The following is a 17,934-nucleotide window of genomic DNA, read 5'->3' on the forward strand; positions in this document are numbered from 1 at the left end:
TCGTAGTTGCCGATGTCATGGTGTTAACATTGGCACACGCATGGGTTCTGCGGAGGCCCATCGTTAGGAGTGTTCGGTGGACTGTGTGTTAAGACACACATCGTAAGTGAGAATAATGTTCATTTGATCTTACAAAAGTTCCAGTCGTTAACTCAGATTTCTATTTGTGTAAAGTTAAGATTTACTTTCGTTTGGGTTTACAACACACTTAGATGAAGAAACAAGTTTCTGGACAAACAACAACACGTAAAAGGCTTTCAAATTCTTGTTTCAATAGAACACAGCCAAAGTTCAAATCTAAAAGAAAATACGTTTGTTGGGTGAAATGTGTTATAGATTGAGACAGGGAGGTATGTCATTAAAACTAGAGAAATGCAAATTCGGGTTTAAACAACTCAAATTTTTAGTCCATACTGTCTCAGAAGAAGGAATCTTGCCTGGTGAAGAAAAACTTGAAGCCGTTGCAAAATTTCCTACCCCCAAGACTAAGAAATAACTTAAATCATTCTGTGGAATTTGTGGCTACTACCGGAAGTTTGTCAGCAGTCAAGCCTTAAATGCACCATGTTTGAACAACTTGCTGAAGAAGAACATCATTTGGGTATGGGACAAGGATTGTCAGGAGGTATTCGACAACATAAAAAAATAGATGTGCAATAGTAAAACGTTATACAGACCTGATCTTACAGAGACATTTCGCATCATCACCGACAGCAGTGATTACGGACTGGGAGCTCATTTGTTCCAAGAAAAGATTGTAGATGGTGTGATAGATCAATAGATTTTGCCGGTAGAACTTTACAAAAGCATGAGAAGTCTTATACTGTCACCGAAAAAGTATTGTTAGCAGGCTATTGGGCTTTCACCAAATTCAAGAATTACTTATTAGGACATCAACTAATAGTATACACAGACCATAAGGCTTTAATCTATATATAAGAGTGTACTTCGCATCACAGCAGGATAACAAGGTGGGCACTATTCCTCCAGCGGTTCAACTCTACATTAACGTACATAAAACGTGAAGAAAATCTAATTGATGATGATCAAGATTGACAATGGGAAGAGGAGGTGAAAATAACAGTGATGAGTGTGAAAGGGAATTTCGGATTATGTATCTAAAAGAGGTGGAAGATGAGAATGAAATCAGGAAAATTTGTAATGATATCTGGATTCCGTAGAAATGTTGGAAGACGTGAGGCAATACTAACCTTACGACTTATCTTAGAAGAAAGATTAAGAAAAGGCAAACCTACGTTTCTAGCATTTGTAGATGTAGAGAAAGCTTTCGACAATGTTAACTGGAATACTCTCTTTCAAATTCTGAAGGTGGCAGGGGTAAAATACAGGGAGCGAAAGGCTATTTACAATTTGTACAGAAACCAGATGGCAGTTATAAGAGTCGAGGGGCATAAAAGGGAAGCAGTGGTTGGGAAAGGGGTGAGACAGGGTTGTAGCCTCTCCCCGATGTTATTCAATCTGTATATTGAGCAAGCAGTAAAGGAAACAAAATAAAAATTCGGAGTAGGTATTAAAATTCATGGAGAACAAGTAAAAACTTTGAGGTTCGCCGATGACATTGTAATTCTGTCAGAGACAGCAAAGGACTTGGAAGAGCAGCTGAACGGAATGGACAGTGTCTTGAAAGGAGGATATAAGATGAACATCAACAAAAGCAAAACGAGGATGATGGAATGTAGTCAAATTAAATCAGGTGATGCTGAGGGAATTAGATTAGGAAATGAGACACTTAAAGTAGTAAAGGAGTTTTGCTATTTAGGGAGCAAAATAACTGATGATGGTCGAAGTAGAGAGGATATAAAATGTAGACTGGCAATGGGAAGGAAAGCGTTTCTGAAGAAGAGAAATTTGTTAACATCGAGTATAGATTTAAGTGTCAGGAAGTCGTTTCTGAAAGTATTTGTATGGAGTGTAGCCATGTATGGAAGTGAAACATGGACGATAACTAGATTGGACAAGATGAGAATAGAAGCTTTCGAAATGTGGTGCTACAGAAGAATGCTGAAGATAAGGTAGATCACGTAACTAATGAGGAGGTATTGAATAGAATTGGGGAGAAGAGAAGTTTGTGGCACAACTTGACTAGAAGAAGGGATCGGTTGGTAGGACATGTTTTGAGGCATCAAGGGATCACAAATTTAGCATTGGAGGGCAGCGTGGAGGGTAAAAATCGTAGAGGGAGACCAAGAGATGAATACACTAAGTAAAAAGATTCAGAAGGATGTAGGTTGCAGTAGGTACTGGGAGATGAAAAAGCTTGCAGAGGATAGAGTAGCATGGAGAGCTGCATCAAACCAGTCTCAGGACTGAAGACCACAACAACAACATCTGTAGTTATCAGAACCATGATACCAACTGGAAGTTAGTTAAAAGTTATCTGGGTAACAGAGGATACGATAAAGTCGAGCAGTAGTTATTGTGCAAAAGGGTATACTTTTCAGAACTCTGCCCAACGTTAAAGTCTGATTTTAGTTCCACCTGTCCTGTATCACCAGTCTGTCCAGCCTACGACGGACGACATATGCCACGAGGGATGGCCGCCCAACCCCACGACGTCTGGACGTGCTTTCTCCGTGATTTCTCCATGTGTTGAAGAGACTCACCACAGCACTCCTCGAACACCCGACAAGTAGTGAAGTTTCCAAAACGCTCGTGCCGAGCCTCCAGGGCATCACAATCTGCCCTCGGTCAAAATCAGATAGATCGCGCGCCTTTCCCATTCTACTCACGGACATCACGCTCACTGGTACTACATGCACCGTGCGTGTGTCTGACTAGCAGTTATTCCTCGCCAGGTAACGCTGCCATCGCCTGGACGTGTTTACATCGATATTACGTCAGTTGTCATAATATTCTGGCTAGAAGAGGTGAGTTTTTAACCCTTGGAAGCATCGATCCACATTGATTTCTCCGTGTCTTACACAATGTGTTTGTGAGAGGAAGTTGATGGTAATGTTAGTGAAGAAACTATCAAGTGACTAAGGGTAGCTTCTACCATTTCGACGTACCCTCTTCTGTAACCACAGTTGCTATGTTGTTGTTGTTGTTGCGGTCTTCAGTTGGAAGACTAGTTTCATGGAGCTCTCGATGCTTGTCTGTACTGTGTAAACATCTTCATGTTTGTAAAATTATTGCAAGTTACATCCACTTGCCGGCCTGGGTGGCCGAGCGGTTCTAGGCGTTACAGTTTGGAAACGCGAGATCGCTACGGTCGCAGGTTCGAATGCTGCCTCGGGCAGGGATGTGTGTGATGTCCTTAGATTAGTTAGGTTTAAGTAGTTCCAAGTTCTAGGGGACTGATGACATATGAGGTTAAGTCCCATAGTGCTCAGAGCCATTTTGTTACATCCACTTGAACCTGCGTATTGTTATCAATCTTTTGCCTACCTCAACAAATTTTACGCCACACCCGACCCGTTCTGTCCTACAAATCGAACCCGTTTTTTAGTCAATTTGAGCCACAGACTTATTTCATCCCCCATTTCATTCTGTATCTCTTTAATAATGCCCGATCTGTCCATCTAACAGTCAACAATATTCTGTAGGACCACATTTCAAAGATTTCTGTTCACTTTTTGTATGAACTGCTTATCATTCACGTTCACTTCGGTACAAGGCTAATGTCCAGAAAATACTTCCTAACAATTAAAGTTGTATTCCATACAAAAATTTCTCGTTTTCAGAAAATTATTTCTTGCTAGTGCCAGTCTGCATTTCATATCCAACCTATTTCAGCCATTATTAGCTTTGCATCCATAATAGCAAGACTCAGTCCTACTTTCAGATTCTCATTTCCTACACTGATTCTCATAGCGTCAACTGATTTAATTAGAATACATACCATTAATCCTGATTAACTTTTGGTGATATTCACTTTGTAACCTGTTTTCAGGAGAAAACTTTCGACAAGGTTTTATTCCCAACACTGGGAAATTTGTTGCCACGGATGCGGGTAAAATACTGCTTCAGATCGAATGCTGCAATAAATTCATCAACACATCACAGGTCCAGTGTAGATGAATCTGGCTTCCATAGCCATGGCTGCTAAGTCACTGAAGACTAAGGACTCTCATGGATATGATAGAGTACCTAGCAGAATATTAAAGTAGTGTGCTGCACATGTTAGCCCTATAGTTACCCATATTTGTAATTTTTCCTTTAAGAATGGTCAGTTTACTGAAAGGTTAAAGTAGACAGTAGTAAAGCCGTTTTATAAAATGGGAGAAAGGGATAACGTATACAATTTTAGACCTATTTCTATGCCATCAGTGTTTGCTATAGTTAATGAAAAGGCTGTGTATGTAAGGATAATTGGCATTCTATTTTCACATAATTTGTTATCAAAGGTAAAGTGCTGTTTTAGAAGTGGTTTAACAAATAAAAATGCTATATTCTCTTATCCCTGTAAGATATTGGATGGATTAAACAAAAAGTTTCGAACGCTAGGTATCTTTTTTGATTTAACTAAGGCGTATGATTGTGTTGATCACAAAATATTGCTCCAGAAATTGGATCATTATGGAATATGGAGGGTAGCTCACAACTGGTTCACCTCTTACTTTAATAACAGACTATACAAGGTCATTCTGCGCAGTAGTGAGGGTGCCTATGATGTGAAGTCTAATCGGGGCACGGTTAAATGCAGGGTGCCACGAGGACTAGTACTGGGGCCATTCCTGTTCCTTATTTATGGAACTGATATTCCCTCTAGAATTACAGTGATTCTAAAGTATTTCTGTTTGCTGATGACACTAGCGTGGTAGGTAAGGATGATGTGTGCAACGGTGGCACTGCTTCAAATAATGCAGTTCGGGATATAAGTTCATGGCTTGTAGAAAGTAAACTAACGCTAATCACAGTAAGACTCAGTTTTTATAGTTTCTAACAGACAATTCAACAAAATCCGACGTTTTAATTCCACAGCATGGCCATACGATTAGTTAAACTAGACAATTCAATTTTCTAGGTGTTCAGATAAATAGTAAACAGTCGTGGAAAGTTCATGTTCAGGATCTTGTTCAAAGACTGAATGCTGCCATTTTTACTGTTCACACGGTGTCTGAAGTAAGTGATAGTTCGACACGAAAAGTACTTTTCTTATTTTCGTTCGCTTACGACGTATGGTATTATATTTTGAGGCAACTCTTCCCATTCTCAAAGGGTATTTTTGGCTCAGAAACGGGAGGTTCGGGCAATAAGTGATGTAAGTTCGCGACCTTCTTATCGACTCCTTAGAAATAGTCTGGGTATTCTCACATTGGCCTCTCAATACATGTATTCTTTACTGCCGTTTCTAGTTAACAATATCAGCTTATTCCCAAGAATTTGTAGCTTTCACTCAGTGAATACTAGGCAGAAATCCAATTTGCATTTGAATCGCACTTCCTTGACTCTTGTACATTTTCAATAAGGTACCAAAAGAATTCAAAAATCTTAGCAGTAATCCACTCGCTTTCAAGTCGAACTGGACAGTTTCCTCATGGGTTACTCTTATTCTGTCGAAAAGTTCGTTTAAAAATTAAGCCGATTCCTGAGTTATATTGTCGATTGCTTTTACATAAACTTATGGGTTGTCTTTTTTGGGCTCACTTACATTTTATTTTATCTGTTATTCTTTTTATGTTGTAATTTGATGTACTGACATGCTCCATAACCTTGGAGATTTGCTCCCCAATTTGGTCCTACGGAACTAGGCATGTAAAATTAAATATAAAATGTTTCTTCCATTTGGGTTTAATTAATCAACGTTACAGCTAGGCAGAAAACGTAATGATACAAGAAAGGAATTGAATCAACATATTTTTAATAACAGTAGGAAAGTGGTCAGAATGGAGGAAGGCAGATCATGCAAGAACATTTTTGATGGCAAGGTTGGAGGTAGACGATGGAAGGGACGTCCCAGAAAGAGATGGGCGGACGGAATTGAAAAAGACATGAGAAAGCTGGGTGTCAGAGGATGGAGACGGAAAGCCATGGACCGGATAGAATGGCAGGGTACTGTGATGCAGGCCAAGGCCCTCCAAGGGCTGTACAGCCGAGGAGTAGTAGTACTGGTAGTAGGAAAGTAATCGCTCACAGTGGAGTCATATCTCTTGCCTGAGAACAGATTGCAAATGGGCTTGGGAGAGAAGATTGTGGTTCATTAGACGTCTCGCGTTTGTACCATACCGTGTGCTACGGAATAAACAGGTAGTTATGAACGTAGCCATGTGACAAACGGGAGGAAAAATTCTGAACCGACTACATCTGCATCGTAGGAAATGTGGGTTGAAGTTCGTCTTACCATCACCCCCCCCCTTTTTTTCCCTGTCCACTGATGAATGGTGAGGTCTGAGGCAAGGACGACTGTCGGGAAGCCCACGAAAATGTCGCAAATATATGTTTCAAGGAGCAACATGTAGCAATGCACTCTTTTGGACTTGGGCAGTGTATCTCTGTTACATGCGCAAGGCCCTTCCAACTTCTGTCACTGCGTTTTGATAACCATATACGTAACGTTGTAGAACTTACTAAAGGGGCCCGCTATATATACATTTACTGTCCACAAACTTTCGAGACAGGATTAATAAAATATAGAGAAAAGTTAAGATGACGATTTTAACGCTTCAGGTGTTCTAGTCTATCCCATCTTCAGTGCAATGCACAGAACTTTCATAAAAATTATGTATAATTATCAGAAAGTCCTTATTTGAGATTTTTTCAATTCGCACTTCACAGTGGCTTCACTGTCAATTATGTCGTCAAAGTATTGTCACATCAAGTGAATTTCTACACTTTATCTTTGGTTCGTACTGATGACACCACGTCTCCTCACTATCATGATCTTTTCCAGAGAATAGTTATCTGCGTTTTGTATTTCAATCAGGTCGTGGCGGGTCTCCACGAGTCGTTAGTATTGTTCGGGGTCAATATGTGAGTGACAAACTTTGCACACACGAACACACTTCTCTCCTCTTCACAACATTCCGGGAAACGTCTTGAAGGCTTGATTTAGAGATTTCCAGTTCGTTGCTCCACTGCAATGTACTATCGATTGGTTGCCATGAATAAAATCAGTCTCAGACTGTACATCAGAAGAGTTTGCTACGTCAAGTACTACGTGCTGAGTTGTAAATGCAAAATGTTATGGATACGAGGCGAGAATGAGCTACATACACTGAAACTAAAGGCTTTCTCTTTCTTCAGTCTTCTGACTGGTTTTATGCGCCTCGCCACTAGTTCTTCTTCTGTGCCATCCTCTTCACTTCGCACTTGCAACTACGTCCTCAATTATTTCCTGGATGTATTCCAGCCTCTGTCTTCCTCTACAGTTTTTACCCTCCACAAGTCTCTCTACTGCCACGGAAGTTATTCACTGATACCTTAACATATGTTTTAGCATCTACTCCTTCTTTCTTTGCTGATTCTGTGGAGAATGTGCTAATTTCTTATTTTATCAGTCAACCTAATTTTCAACATCCTCCACGATTAATTACCATACAACATTGTGCTCTACACTTACATTCTAAGAAATTTATTCCTCCAACTGAGGACGATGTTTTATAGTAATATAATATTTTCGGGCAGAAACGGCCTCTTAACCTGTGGTAGTGTGCTTATTGTGTCGTCCTTGCTTTGTTTTGGAGGAAAAATAACACAAGATGCACGGAGCAAGGATGAAGCAAGACGACGATTAAGAAGCTAACATGGTGCAAGATGGTCAACTTCAGCGCTGCCTGTACCTAGCGCTACGAAATCACCTGACCCCAGTCTTCCCGATTTTTCTTTCTGGACCGAGGGGCGTAGTGCAGTCGTTAGCAAACTGGACTCGCGTTCGTGAGGACGACAGTTCAAACCAGCTTCCGACCGTCCTTATTTAGGTTTTCCGAGATCTCCCTAAATCGCGTAAGGCAAATGTCGGGATTGTTCCTTCTAAGGGGCACGGCCAATTTCCTTCTCCACCCTTCCCTAATCCCAGGCTGCCCTCCGTCTCTATTGACCTCACTGTCGACGTGACGCTAAACACTAATCTCGTCCCCCTCTTCCTTCTTTTCTTTCCGCGGTCAAGTGTACAGTAATCGTTAGAATAAACGAGTGACATGCTCTCGCGTGTCTGAAAGAATTCGCAACTCACTGCAGAGATGAGTGCAGTACTGCATCCAAATGCGAGGACGAACGTGGAACACTTCTTATAAGAAGTTACTAGTGTCCAGTAAAGCAGTATAATACGGTGGTTGGATAAAAAGCAGTAGCAACACAGGTGCAACATGAAGGACGTGCGTCAAATAGCATGCGCGCCGTCTGTAGCGGACAGTAGGTCAGTTGAAGTAGTGCAGGGAGCGGCGACAGCTGTGTTTGTCCGAAAGCGCGGGAGGCCAGTTGAAGTCTCCGAACAGTATGTTCAGCAAACATGACCAAGAGTGAAGTGACACGTGGTTGGAGCGCACAGCAATGTTCTCATGGATTATGTGAGGAGTGCGCTACTGCAGCACTGCTATATCATACGGTGGCGACATGGGTGAAGGTATTTCTGGACGGCAGATATGTCACTTAAGAACGTCTCCGTTCAGAACGACAGCCCCCCCCCCTCATCCCCCTGCCCCGAACGGACAAAATGACAATTGAGCTCCTCGCCCTTATACTGGAAGTGAATCGCCGATGGACTGCGTGTGAGTTAACCGAAGTGGTAGCCATGAGCCACAAAAAATAGCCCCATATTTTGCTCGATATCCTTTGGTTAAAGAAACTGCAGTGGGTTGGCTACTGCATGCAATGGCCGAGGTGCAACAACGGCACCTTTATACACTTGCTTGAACTGTGTAGTCGCTACCACAGGGAGGGTGAAATCCTTGGCAGAATCCTCACTATGGACGAAACCTTGGCTTGGTCGTACTAACAACAATTAAAGCGGCAGTCCAATGAATGGAAGCGCCACAGTTATTATCACACACAGAACGTGCATCTTGAACCAGCTATTACTAAACTGATGGTAATTGTGGCTTACGATATCAATGGGTTAACACTGCGTCGCGTTGCTCTGCAGGGCAGACGGTCACTGTAGCCTACTACCGCAGTTCCTTCCGACTTCACCTTCGTTCCGCACTGTGAAGAAAGTGACGACACCTTCTGGCACTGGATCCCATCGTCCTTCATGACAATGCACAGTGCCACACGACGAACCCCATGAAGGAACTCCTGCGTTCTTGGGGGTTGGAGATACTGAATCATCACCGTATTCATCGGATATGAGTCCGTGCGATTACGACCTCTTCGCCAGAATGAAGGAAGCTCTTCGTGGCACGCACTACAATACAAGAGAAATCCTTATCCCTGCCATAGGGAGGTTCTTGCGAGACGTCGACAAAAATGGACGCACTGTTGGTTGTACGACGCCTTCCATCTGTGTGGGGAGCGTGATCGAAAAAAATGGATCAAATGGCTCTGAGCACTATGGGACTCAACTGCTGAGGCCATAAGTCCCCTAGAACTTAGAACTACTTAAACCTAACTAACCTAAGCGCCGGCCGAAGTGGCCGTGCGGTTAAAGGCGCTGCAGTCTGGAACCGCAAGACCGCTACGGTCACAGGTTCGAATCCTGCCTCGGGCATGGATGTTTGTGATGTCCTTAGGTTAGTTAGGTTTAACTAGTTCTAAGTTCTAGGGGACTAATGACCTCAGCAGTTGAGTCCCATAGTGCTCAGAGCCATTTTTGAACCTAACTAACCTAAGGACATCACACACATCCATGCCCGAGGCAGGATTCGAACCTGCGACCGTAGCAGTCGCGCGGCTCCGGACTGAGCGCCTAGAACCGCTAGACCACCGCGGCCGGCCAAGGGAGCGTGATCGATGTGCGAGGTGGTTATATTGAGGGCACGTAATATGAAGAACACCTGTCAATAAAGTCCGGTATGCTTTACAACCACGTTGCCACTACTTTTTATCCAGCCCATGTTAAGGTAGATCATGGATAACATTTAAGCCCCTAATGGGGACTTCACTGAAGAGTTTATAACTAAAATACTTTTGTGCTAATTGTATCCCAGTTAAAGGGACCTGGACCTGAACGGGCTGCATTTATATACCTTGCTCTCAGTGCACATTACTCTTGCCTACAATGGGGAAGAAGTTGTGTTTTTTACTCAAGCTGTAAAAGGAAATTTATTGAAATATCTGCTATACTGTAAGAATTACAGTATTTTGCCTAATAGATGTTTTTATTATACACGTTCCCATTCTGGTACCATTTTCTGGTCCATCATCAGTCTAGTAGCATTCGCCGGCCGAAGTGGCCGTGCAGTTAAAGGCGCTGCAGTCTGGAACCGCAAGACCGCTACGGTCGCAGGTTCGAATCCTGCCTCGGGCATGGATGTTTGTGATGTCCTTAGGTTAGTTAGGTTTAACTAGTTCTAAGTTCTAGGGGACTAATGACCTCGGCAGTTGAGTCCCATAGTGCTCAGAGCCATTTGAACCATTTTTGATCTAGTAGCATTCAAACTGTGGCAGGCTGCTGTCAACGTTCATAGGAATACATTATGCCTCTCGATTTGTAGTTTGGAGTATATCTGAGGAAATAGAAAAATCCTTATTATACTACATTACTATTTTGTCTAAAATACCACTAAAATTATGTACTTAATGTTCTGAAAATGTAGTTTCAAGAAAATGAGGAAAGAATGTTCACAGTGCTTTTGACTCACCGTTACAACATTCCAGCAGCATAATCTTGCTGGCCAGCTGCTTCTTTATCCTCTGTACACTTCTTCAGGAGCCTTTTGCTTACTCTGGACTCTTTAGTGGTGGCTTCCACAGCCCTTTCAGCTTCAACTAGTCGCTGACGATCTATGGCAGTCCGAGCAGCTATCATATTATTTCCTGGCTGGAAGCCTAATTTGTCCATTACTTTTGTCTTGCTGATCACACCATGATTGAGACAGATGGCAGTATCCATTAAACCCATTTTGAGTCCTGTCCATCCAACAAACACTGTTTTTGGTACTCGTTGCCACACGCAGCTGTTGAAACTCTCATTAGGGTTTTTTGTACGGCCATGTAGACATTTGCTAAGTAATTTTTTATCTGCAAGGTCCCTGTATATTGGCTGTATTGTTTCCATGACTGTGTTAGGCATGGAATGTTTATGGTGATATTCCTTGCCTGAAGCTAGTGTGCAGACATTTGTTAAACGAGCGTTTAATACCGTAATAATAATTTAAAAGTTAATAAACCATACATTTTTGGAAACGGGAGAAATTTGTCTTTCAGATGGTGGCAATTTTTTTCGATTATTTAGTCATTTTCGCGTCCTTGTCCCCTTAACGAAGACTAAAAGAAGTCGAATGGAGAAAATTCCTGTAGTCGCTGATTCTTGTACATTGGTAGGAAGGAGTGCCATGAACAACATACTGAAAACCCTAACCGGTCGGGTGTGAGTGTGGGGGTGGAGTGGCGTTTAAATGCTGCTTTTTGTGTTTTCCTTGAAAAACTCTCAAACCCCGGCCTCAAGTGAAAATATTTCCGGTTACAAAATTAAAATAATTTAAATTTCCTACAAAAACGTTCCTGGTCATATCTTCTCTAGGAGTATTAGTTCCCTCGTTGTAGGGGATTGAAAAAAATTACAGATTATTAAAAAGTTAATGTTAATTTTTAAATTAAATGGATTAAATATAAATATTAAATATGTGAACCATCTATAAGTTCAATACAGCCGTATTAAGCTATGAAGTGTCATTCGGGGGTGGAACAGGTAACAGGGTGGAGGTCGTGTGGCGGGCTGGGTAGACGGTAGACGCTTGAGGAAAGGTAGTTCGCTGAATTACGGTCATCCACTTACCTCCTCCGAGGCTCTGTAAACTGAAGAAGGAGCAGGCGACTCCCCACTCTCCCTACAATATGCAACTGTGGAGTATTTCACGAAATTATACCGACACTTCCGCAGTTCGCCTTATGAGTCACAGGTGACACAGTGCACAAACATGGCGAGGGGTGTCTGTTTCCCACAAAGTGCGTTAACACTACATGGAATACGAATATGAGTTAATATTAATACTTACACAAGAAACACATATGGACAGATTCTACGTAAATCTTTGCCACTGTTATACTATGTTAGTGGGGAAAATTTTTCTTAGTCCCCCTGAATCACATATGTAGCATTCTTCTGGGAAAGGCGACTAATTGCTTTTCAGTTTACAAAGAGACTATACTTTCAGAGCAATTCGTGTTCATTTCTCTTATATGAGTAAACAAAATCACCGATCTCCTGTACACATAATGTAGCTATGTTCTGGTTATTAACTGAGTATTTTTTGCAGATTTTACATGAGCTTTTATGTAAAATATATTCCTGTAAATAATGGCTATTAAGTGTTTCATTTTCAAGTATGATGTTGTCAGTGACCTATGTAGTACTGTTGAGAAAAAGACTGGATTGACAAATAAGGTACCTGGCTGCTACCTGTCGCTAACAGTGTAATGCAAAACCGTATAGTCGTATAGTCATATTCTGAATTAATGAATGACCGGAAAGTTGCTACACGTCTCAAAGCATTAACTGCGTTACTGGTATACCACATAAATCTCTTCCATTCAGGACATGCTAGCACTTGTAAAGCGGACTGCACTAACAACTTACGACATTTCCACAACAATCTTACAAGGTGTGTGTGAATATGTCTGATGGAATGGGACTGATCACATTTAGTTCTAGAACAGTGATCTGCTCTATCTGAAGTTCCATAACATCCAACGAGGAACACCTCGAGTCGCAAAAGACCAGTGATGATTGTGGCATTGACGCCCGACTTATTGCCTGCTATGCAAGCATAATATTAGCTGCTAATGGCAACAGGGTCGGGAATGGAGATATCCAATAGTGAACACAGAATGAGGCTACAGAGCTTCATTGAACTGCTTAGTCGACCAGTAACTCACAACAGTGCTACAGTGCTAGTGGTGTTGATACAAAGCAGTGAAATGGCAACGACAAACAAAACAAACGTTGCATTATATTCGCAACAACAGTTGCCAAAGTTGACAATCCGTCAGAAAGGAACCAAAGAAATTTCGAAGAGTGAGAAAGAAGTAGCAGACAAAAGATTAGCATTTCTTCAAGATGAGTCACTGGAATGATGACGAGACGTGCTTAATAAGTGAAAGTGATATTTAAACAGATATCGAGCCATGTCGTTCATCATCATTGTCGGACAGGGGGCTCCAAATCCCGTCTCCAGTTAAACGTAGTAAAATACAATCGTTGCCTAAGGAACGGGTTCTCAACGTAATTACGTACGTGGAAGATCATCCACAGCATAGTAAAATAAAAATTATGAACAGATTTCGAATAAGTCCGCAGCAATATGACCGTGTAATGCATAATAAAATCTGATGTTTTGGCGTTTCAAGGATGTTAGATATAATTTACAGGATGTGCATCATAGCGACGAAACTACGTTATGCACTTGAAACTGCGAGCAATATACATAACAGTGATTTAAAGGGAAGCACTGGTTGGTCGCATAAAATAAGTGCTACATTTTTTTAAGACACAAGGTAAAACGTCAACTAGACGAGGCAAGAAAACTGCAGAATCGCCTTGAAAATTTGTAGATGAGATAAACAAACTTATCCCATCGATCAGTAAGGATTTTGTTTTCTACTCCGACCAGTCGGGATTTGAAGAGGAAATGCACATGAAAGGAACACTGGAAATTAGAGTTATCAAGAGAGTTATATCAAGATCAACTAACTAACATCAATGCTTTGCCCGCCCGGTTAGCCGTGCGTTAGAACGCGTTAGAACGCACGGCTTTCCGGAGCGGGAAGGAGCGCCTGGTCCCAGGCACGAATCCGCCCGGCGGACTTGTGTGGAGTTCCGGTGAGCTGACCAGTTTGTGGATGGCTTTTTGGTGGTTTTCCATCTGCCTCGGTGAATGCGGGCTGGTTCCCCTTATTCCGCCTCAGTTACACTATGTCGGCGATTGCTGCACAAACTACACTCCTGGAAATTGAAATAAGAACACCGTGAATTCATTGTCCCAGGAAGGGGAAACTTTATTGACACATTCCTGGGGTCAGATACATCACATGATCACACTGACGGAACCACAGGCACATAGACACAGGCAACAGAGCATGCACAATGTCGGCACTAGTACAGTGTATATCCACCTTTCGCAGCAATGCAGGCTGCTATTCTCCCATGGAGACGATTGTAGAGATGCTGGATGTAGTCCTGTGGAACGGCTTGCCATGCCATTTCCACCTGGCGCCTCAGTTGGACCAGCGTTCGCGCCGGACGTGCAGACCGCGTGAGACGACGCCTCATCCAGTCCCAAACATGCTCAATGGGGGACAGATCCGGACATCTTGCTGGCCAGGGTAGTTGACTTACACCTTCTAGAGCACGTTGGGTGGCACGGGATACATGCGGACATGCATTGTCCTGTTGGAACAGCAAGTTCCCTTGCCGGTCTAGGAATGGTAGAACGATGGGTTCGATGACGGTTTGGATGTACCGTGCACTATTCAGTGTCCCCTCGACGATCACCAGTGGTGTACGGCCAGTGTAGGAGATCGCTCCCCACACCGCCGGCCGGTGTGGCCGTGCGGTTAAAGGCGCTTCAGTCTGAAACCGCGTGACCGCTACGGTCGCAGGTTCGAATCCTGCCTCGGGCATGGGTGTGTGTGATGTCCTTAGGTTAGTTAGGTTTAATTAGTTCTAAGTTCTAGGCGACTGATGACCAGAGAAGTTAAGTCGCATAGTGCTCAGAGCCAGCCAGCTCCCCACACCATGATGCCGGGTGTTGGCCCTGTGTGCCTCGGTCGTATGCAGTCCTGATTGTGGCGCTCACCTGCACGGCGCCAAACACGCATACGACCATCATTGGCACCAAGGCAGAAGCGACTCTCATCGCTGAAGACGACACGTCTCCATTCGTCCCTCCATTCACGCCTGTCGCGACACCACTGGAGGCGGGCTGCACGATGTTGGGGCGTGAGCGGAAGACGGCCTAACGGTGTGCGGGACCGTAGCCCAGCTTCATGGAGACGGTTGCGAATGGTCCTCGCCGATACCCCAGGAGCAACAGTGTCCCTAATTTGCTGGGAAGTGGCGGTGCGGTCCCCTACGGCACTGCGTAGGATCCTACGGTCTTGGCGTGCATCCGTGCGTCGCTGCGGTCCGGTCCCAGGTCGACGGGCACGTGCACCTTCCGCCGACCACTGGCGACAACATATACTGTGGAGACCTCACGCCCCACGTGTTGAGCAATTCGGCGGTACGCCCACCCGGCCTCCCGCATGCCCACTATACGCCCTCGCTCAAAGTCCGTCAACTGCACATACGGTTCACGTCCACGCTGTCGCGGCATGCTACCAGTGTTAAAGACTGCGATGGAGCTCCGTATGCCACGGCAAACTGGCTGACACTGACGGCGGCGGTGCACAAATGCTGCGCAGCTAGCGCCATTCGGCGGCCAACACCGCGGTTCCTGGTGTGTCCGCTGTGCCGTGCGTGTGATCATTGCTTGTACAGCCCTCTCGCAGTGTCCGGAGCAAGTATGGTGGGTCTGACACACCGGTGTCAATGTGTTCTTTTTTCCATTTCCAGGAGTGTAGTTCTGCCACGTACGCGTACACCACCATTACTCTACCACGCATACATAGGGGTTACACCCGTCTGGTGTGAGACGTTCCCTGCTGGGAGGGGGGGGGGGGGGGCATCGGGAGCCGACCCGCACAATAACCCTGAAAGAGTGGTTCGGTGTGGGGCGGCGGAGGGGTGAAGTGGACTGTGGTAGTCGTCGTGGGGTTGTGGACCACTGCGACTGCGGCGGGGACGGAGCCTTTCCCACGTTTCTAGGCCCTCGTTTAACATACAATACAATACAATACACCATCAATACCTTAAAGCATTCGTATACAATTAAGCCGTCTGTTAATGTGGATGGTAAATTGGCTGGAAAGTTATTTACTGTGCTGTGCTAAGTTGGAGGTGCTCTGTACCCTACAATTATTTCTCGTGTGCGTGGTTTTGCAAGTGAGAAAACGGGATTGAGGGAACTACAACTATGTTATGAGCACTGATTTTGACCAACAGCTGATCGACATAACTTGCATTTGCTTGATTCCTGGTCTCGGTGTAGAAATCGTACTCCCTCAGGGCAAACTATCAATCCTGAAAAGTGTATAACATTGCAACTCATAGCACATGGAGCCACTGGACAAATTCAGCCTCTGGATGTGTGTTTTCTCCGTGCCTATTAGGCACATTACCGCACTGTCTGCAGCTACGCCTTAAAGAATAGCCAGTTTGACGACAAGCTCCACGACAGACGGTTTCGCATTCGGTTACATGGCATCACATTCCATCAGTTCTCATCATCCCGACACGGCAACACGATTCTATATTCATTCCTTAAGTGTTGTTACTTAGCTGAACGTCCTGCACCGTTTGTAGCACCCAAGGAGTTCCCCTTAGATCTGGATGGTACGAACCTTTATGATCACTGTGGAGGGCCATTTTTCATTCAGTATTCACGGTGCAAGTTAGTGATTTGTTTCGAACGTTACTTGAACGTCGACAACATCCATTTTGTGGAGCGTGATGCATATATCCTGTAGAAGGCTGATCTCTGAACCTCCAGGACACTCTTTTTCTGTCACCCTCCTGATGAACATGGCGAATCATTAGCAGCTAATATTTTCCCTGTCATAATTGCTAACTCAAAACTTCCAAATAATCCTTACTAAAGATAGAAATTGTTATCTTGTAATCGAGTTCCTAGTAAATGACTTACTTCTACTGCGGAGATAGCCAATCTAAGCCTCTGGGCCTCTTCTCTTGTGATGCATTTTATACCCTTGATGCCGTGAAAGGTTTTCCAGCCATTGACAGTACAGACACTGAAATTAACATCGTCGAATAAATACTGACAGCGTGTTACACTTACGACAGGTTCCTCATTTTTGGACACAGCTGACATTTTAAGCTGTTGAGCTTTGTTAAATAATACTCAGTAAACTACTGCAAATAAGTACTCGCTTAATAAACTGAAAATACCTTCTATGTAAACACGAACTCATTGAAGCTATTCTGTGTTCTTACATAAGAGAGCTAGATGGGAAACTATAAGGTGTAGTCAGTATGCAAACAGAAAAGTGAACAGCTTTCATTGTGGGCGAAATAGCCTTTCCCGGAAGAAAATTTCACCGTAAACAATAACAAGTACTGTAGTATCGACAGCTACGATGCCACGGCGTAGTTGCAAGTTCTTAGGTTGGCACTACGAGAGCGCACGATCCACACCGACGACAGCGCCCTCTAGACGGCTCTGTGCAGCTCTACGAGCGCCGCTCCAGACTCAGCTCATTTGATCACGAGCAGACGACCTAGCAACATTGTTTGTATTTCATAGTGGGCAAGCCACTACAGATTTTGCCTTGTAACTTCTGTTAGCTTTGATACATGCGGCTTCGCACCTATGTGCTCCTCAGTACAAAGTTATGTATTCACGCTATTATTGTGTTGATATATAGTAAAACCACTTTTACACTTATTGCAGTACCGAGAGTTCTACCTCACCTGCTCCTACTAGCTTCCTACATTCGGCCTACCCTCTAAATAACAGGAGCAGACCCACGCGCCGCCTTCCAGGCGGGATACAAGAAGTACATTAATCAGACAAGTAAAAAGTGTATGTAATTAAAACGAAATAGACACACAAATACAGCATACACAGGATGACTGAGCATCAATGTCCCCTCTCGTAGTGCAGAACAGTATGTAGAGATTTACGTAGATTTGTCGATATGCGTTTTTTGCTCTGTGACACCAGTGATTCACGAGGCGAGCTGTGGAGGGTTTGGCATAATAACACACTATAGTTGCTTCTTGTGTCTTAGTGCGGTAGAGAGAGGGGACTCGCCTGC

This window comes from Schistocerca nitens, chromosome 4, assembly GCF_023898315.1.
Source record: "Schistocerca nitens isolate TAMUIC-IGC-003100 chromosome 4, iqSchNite1.1, whole genome shotgun sequence".
NCBI lineage: Eukaryota > Metazoa > Arthropoda > Insecta > Orthoptera > Acrididae > Schistocerca > Schistocerca nitens.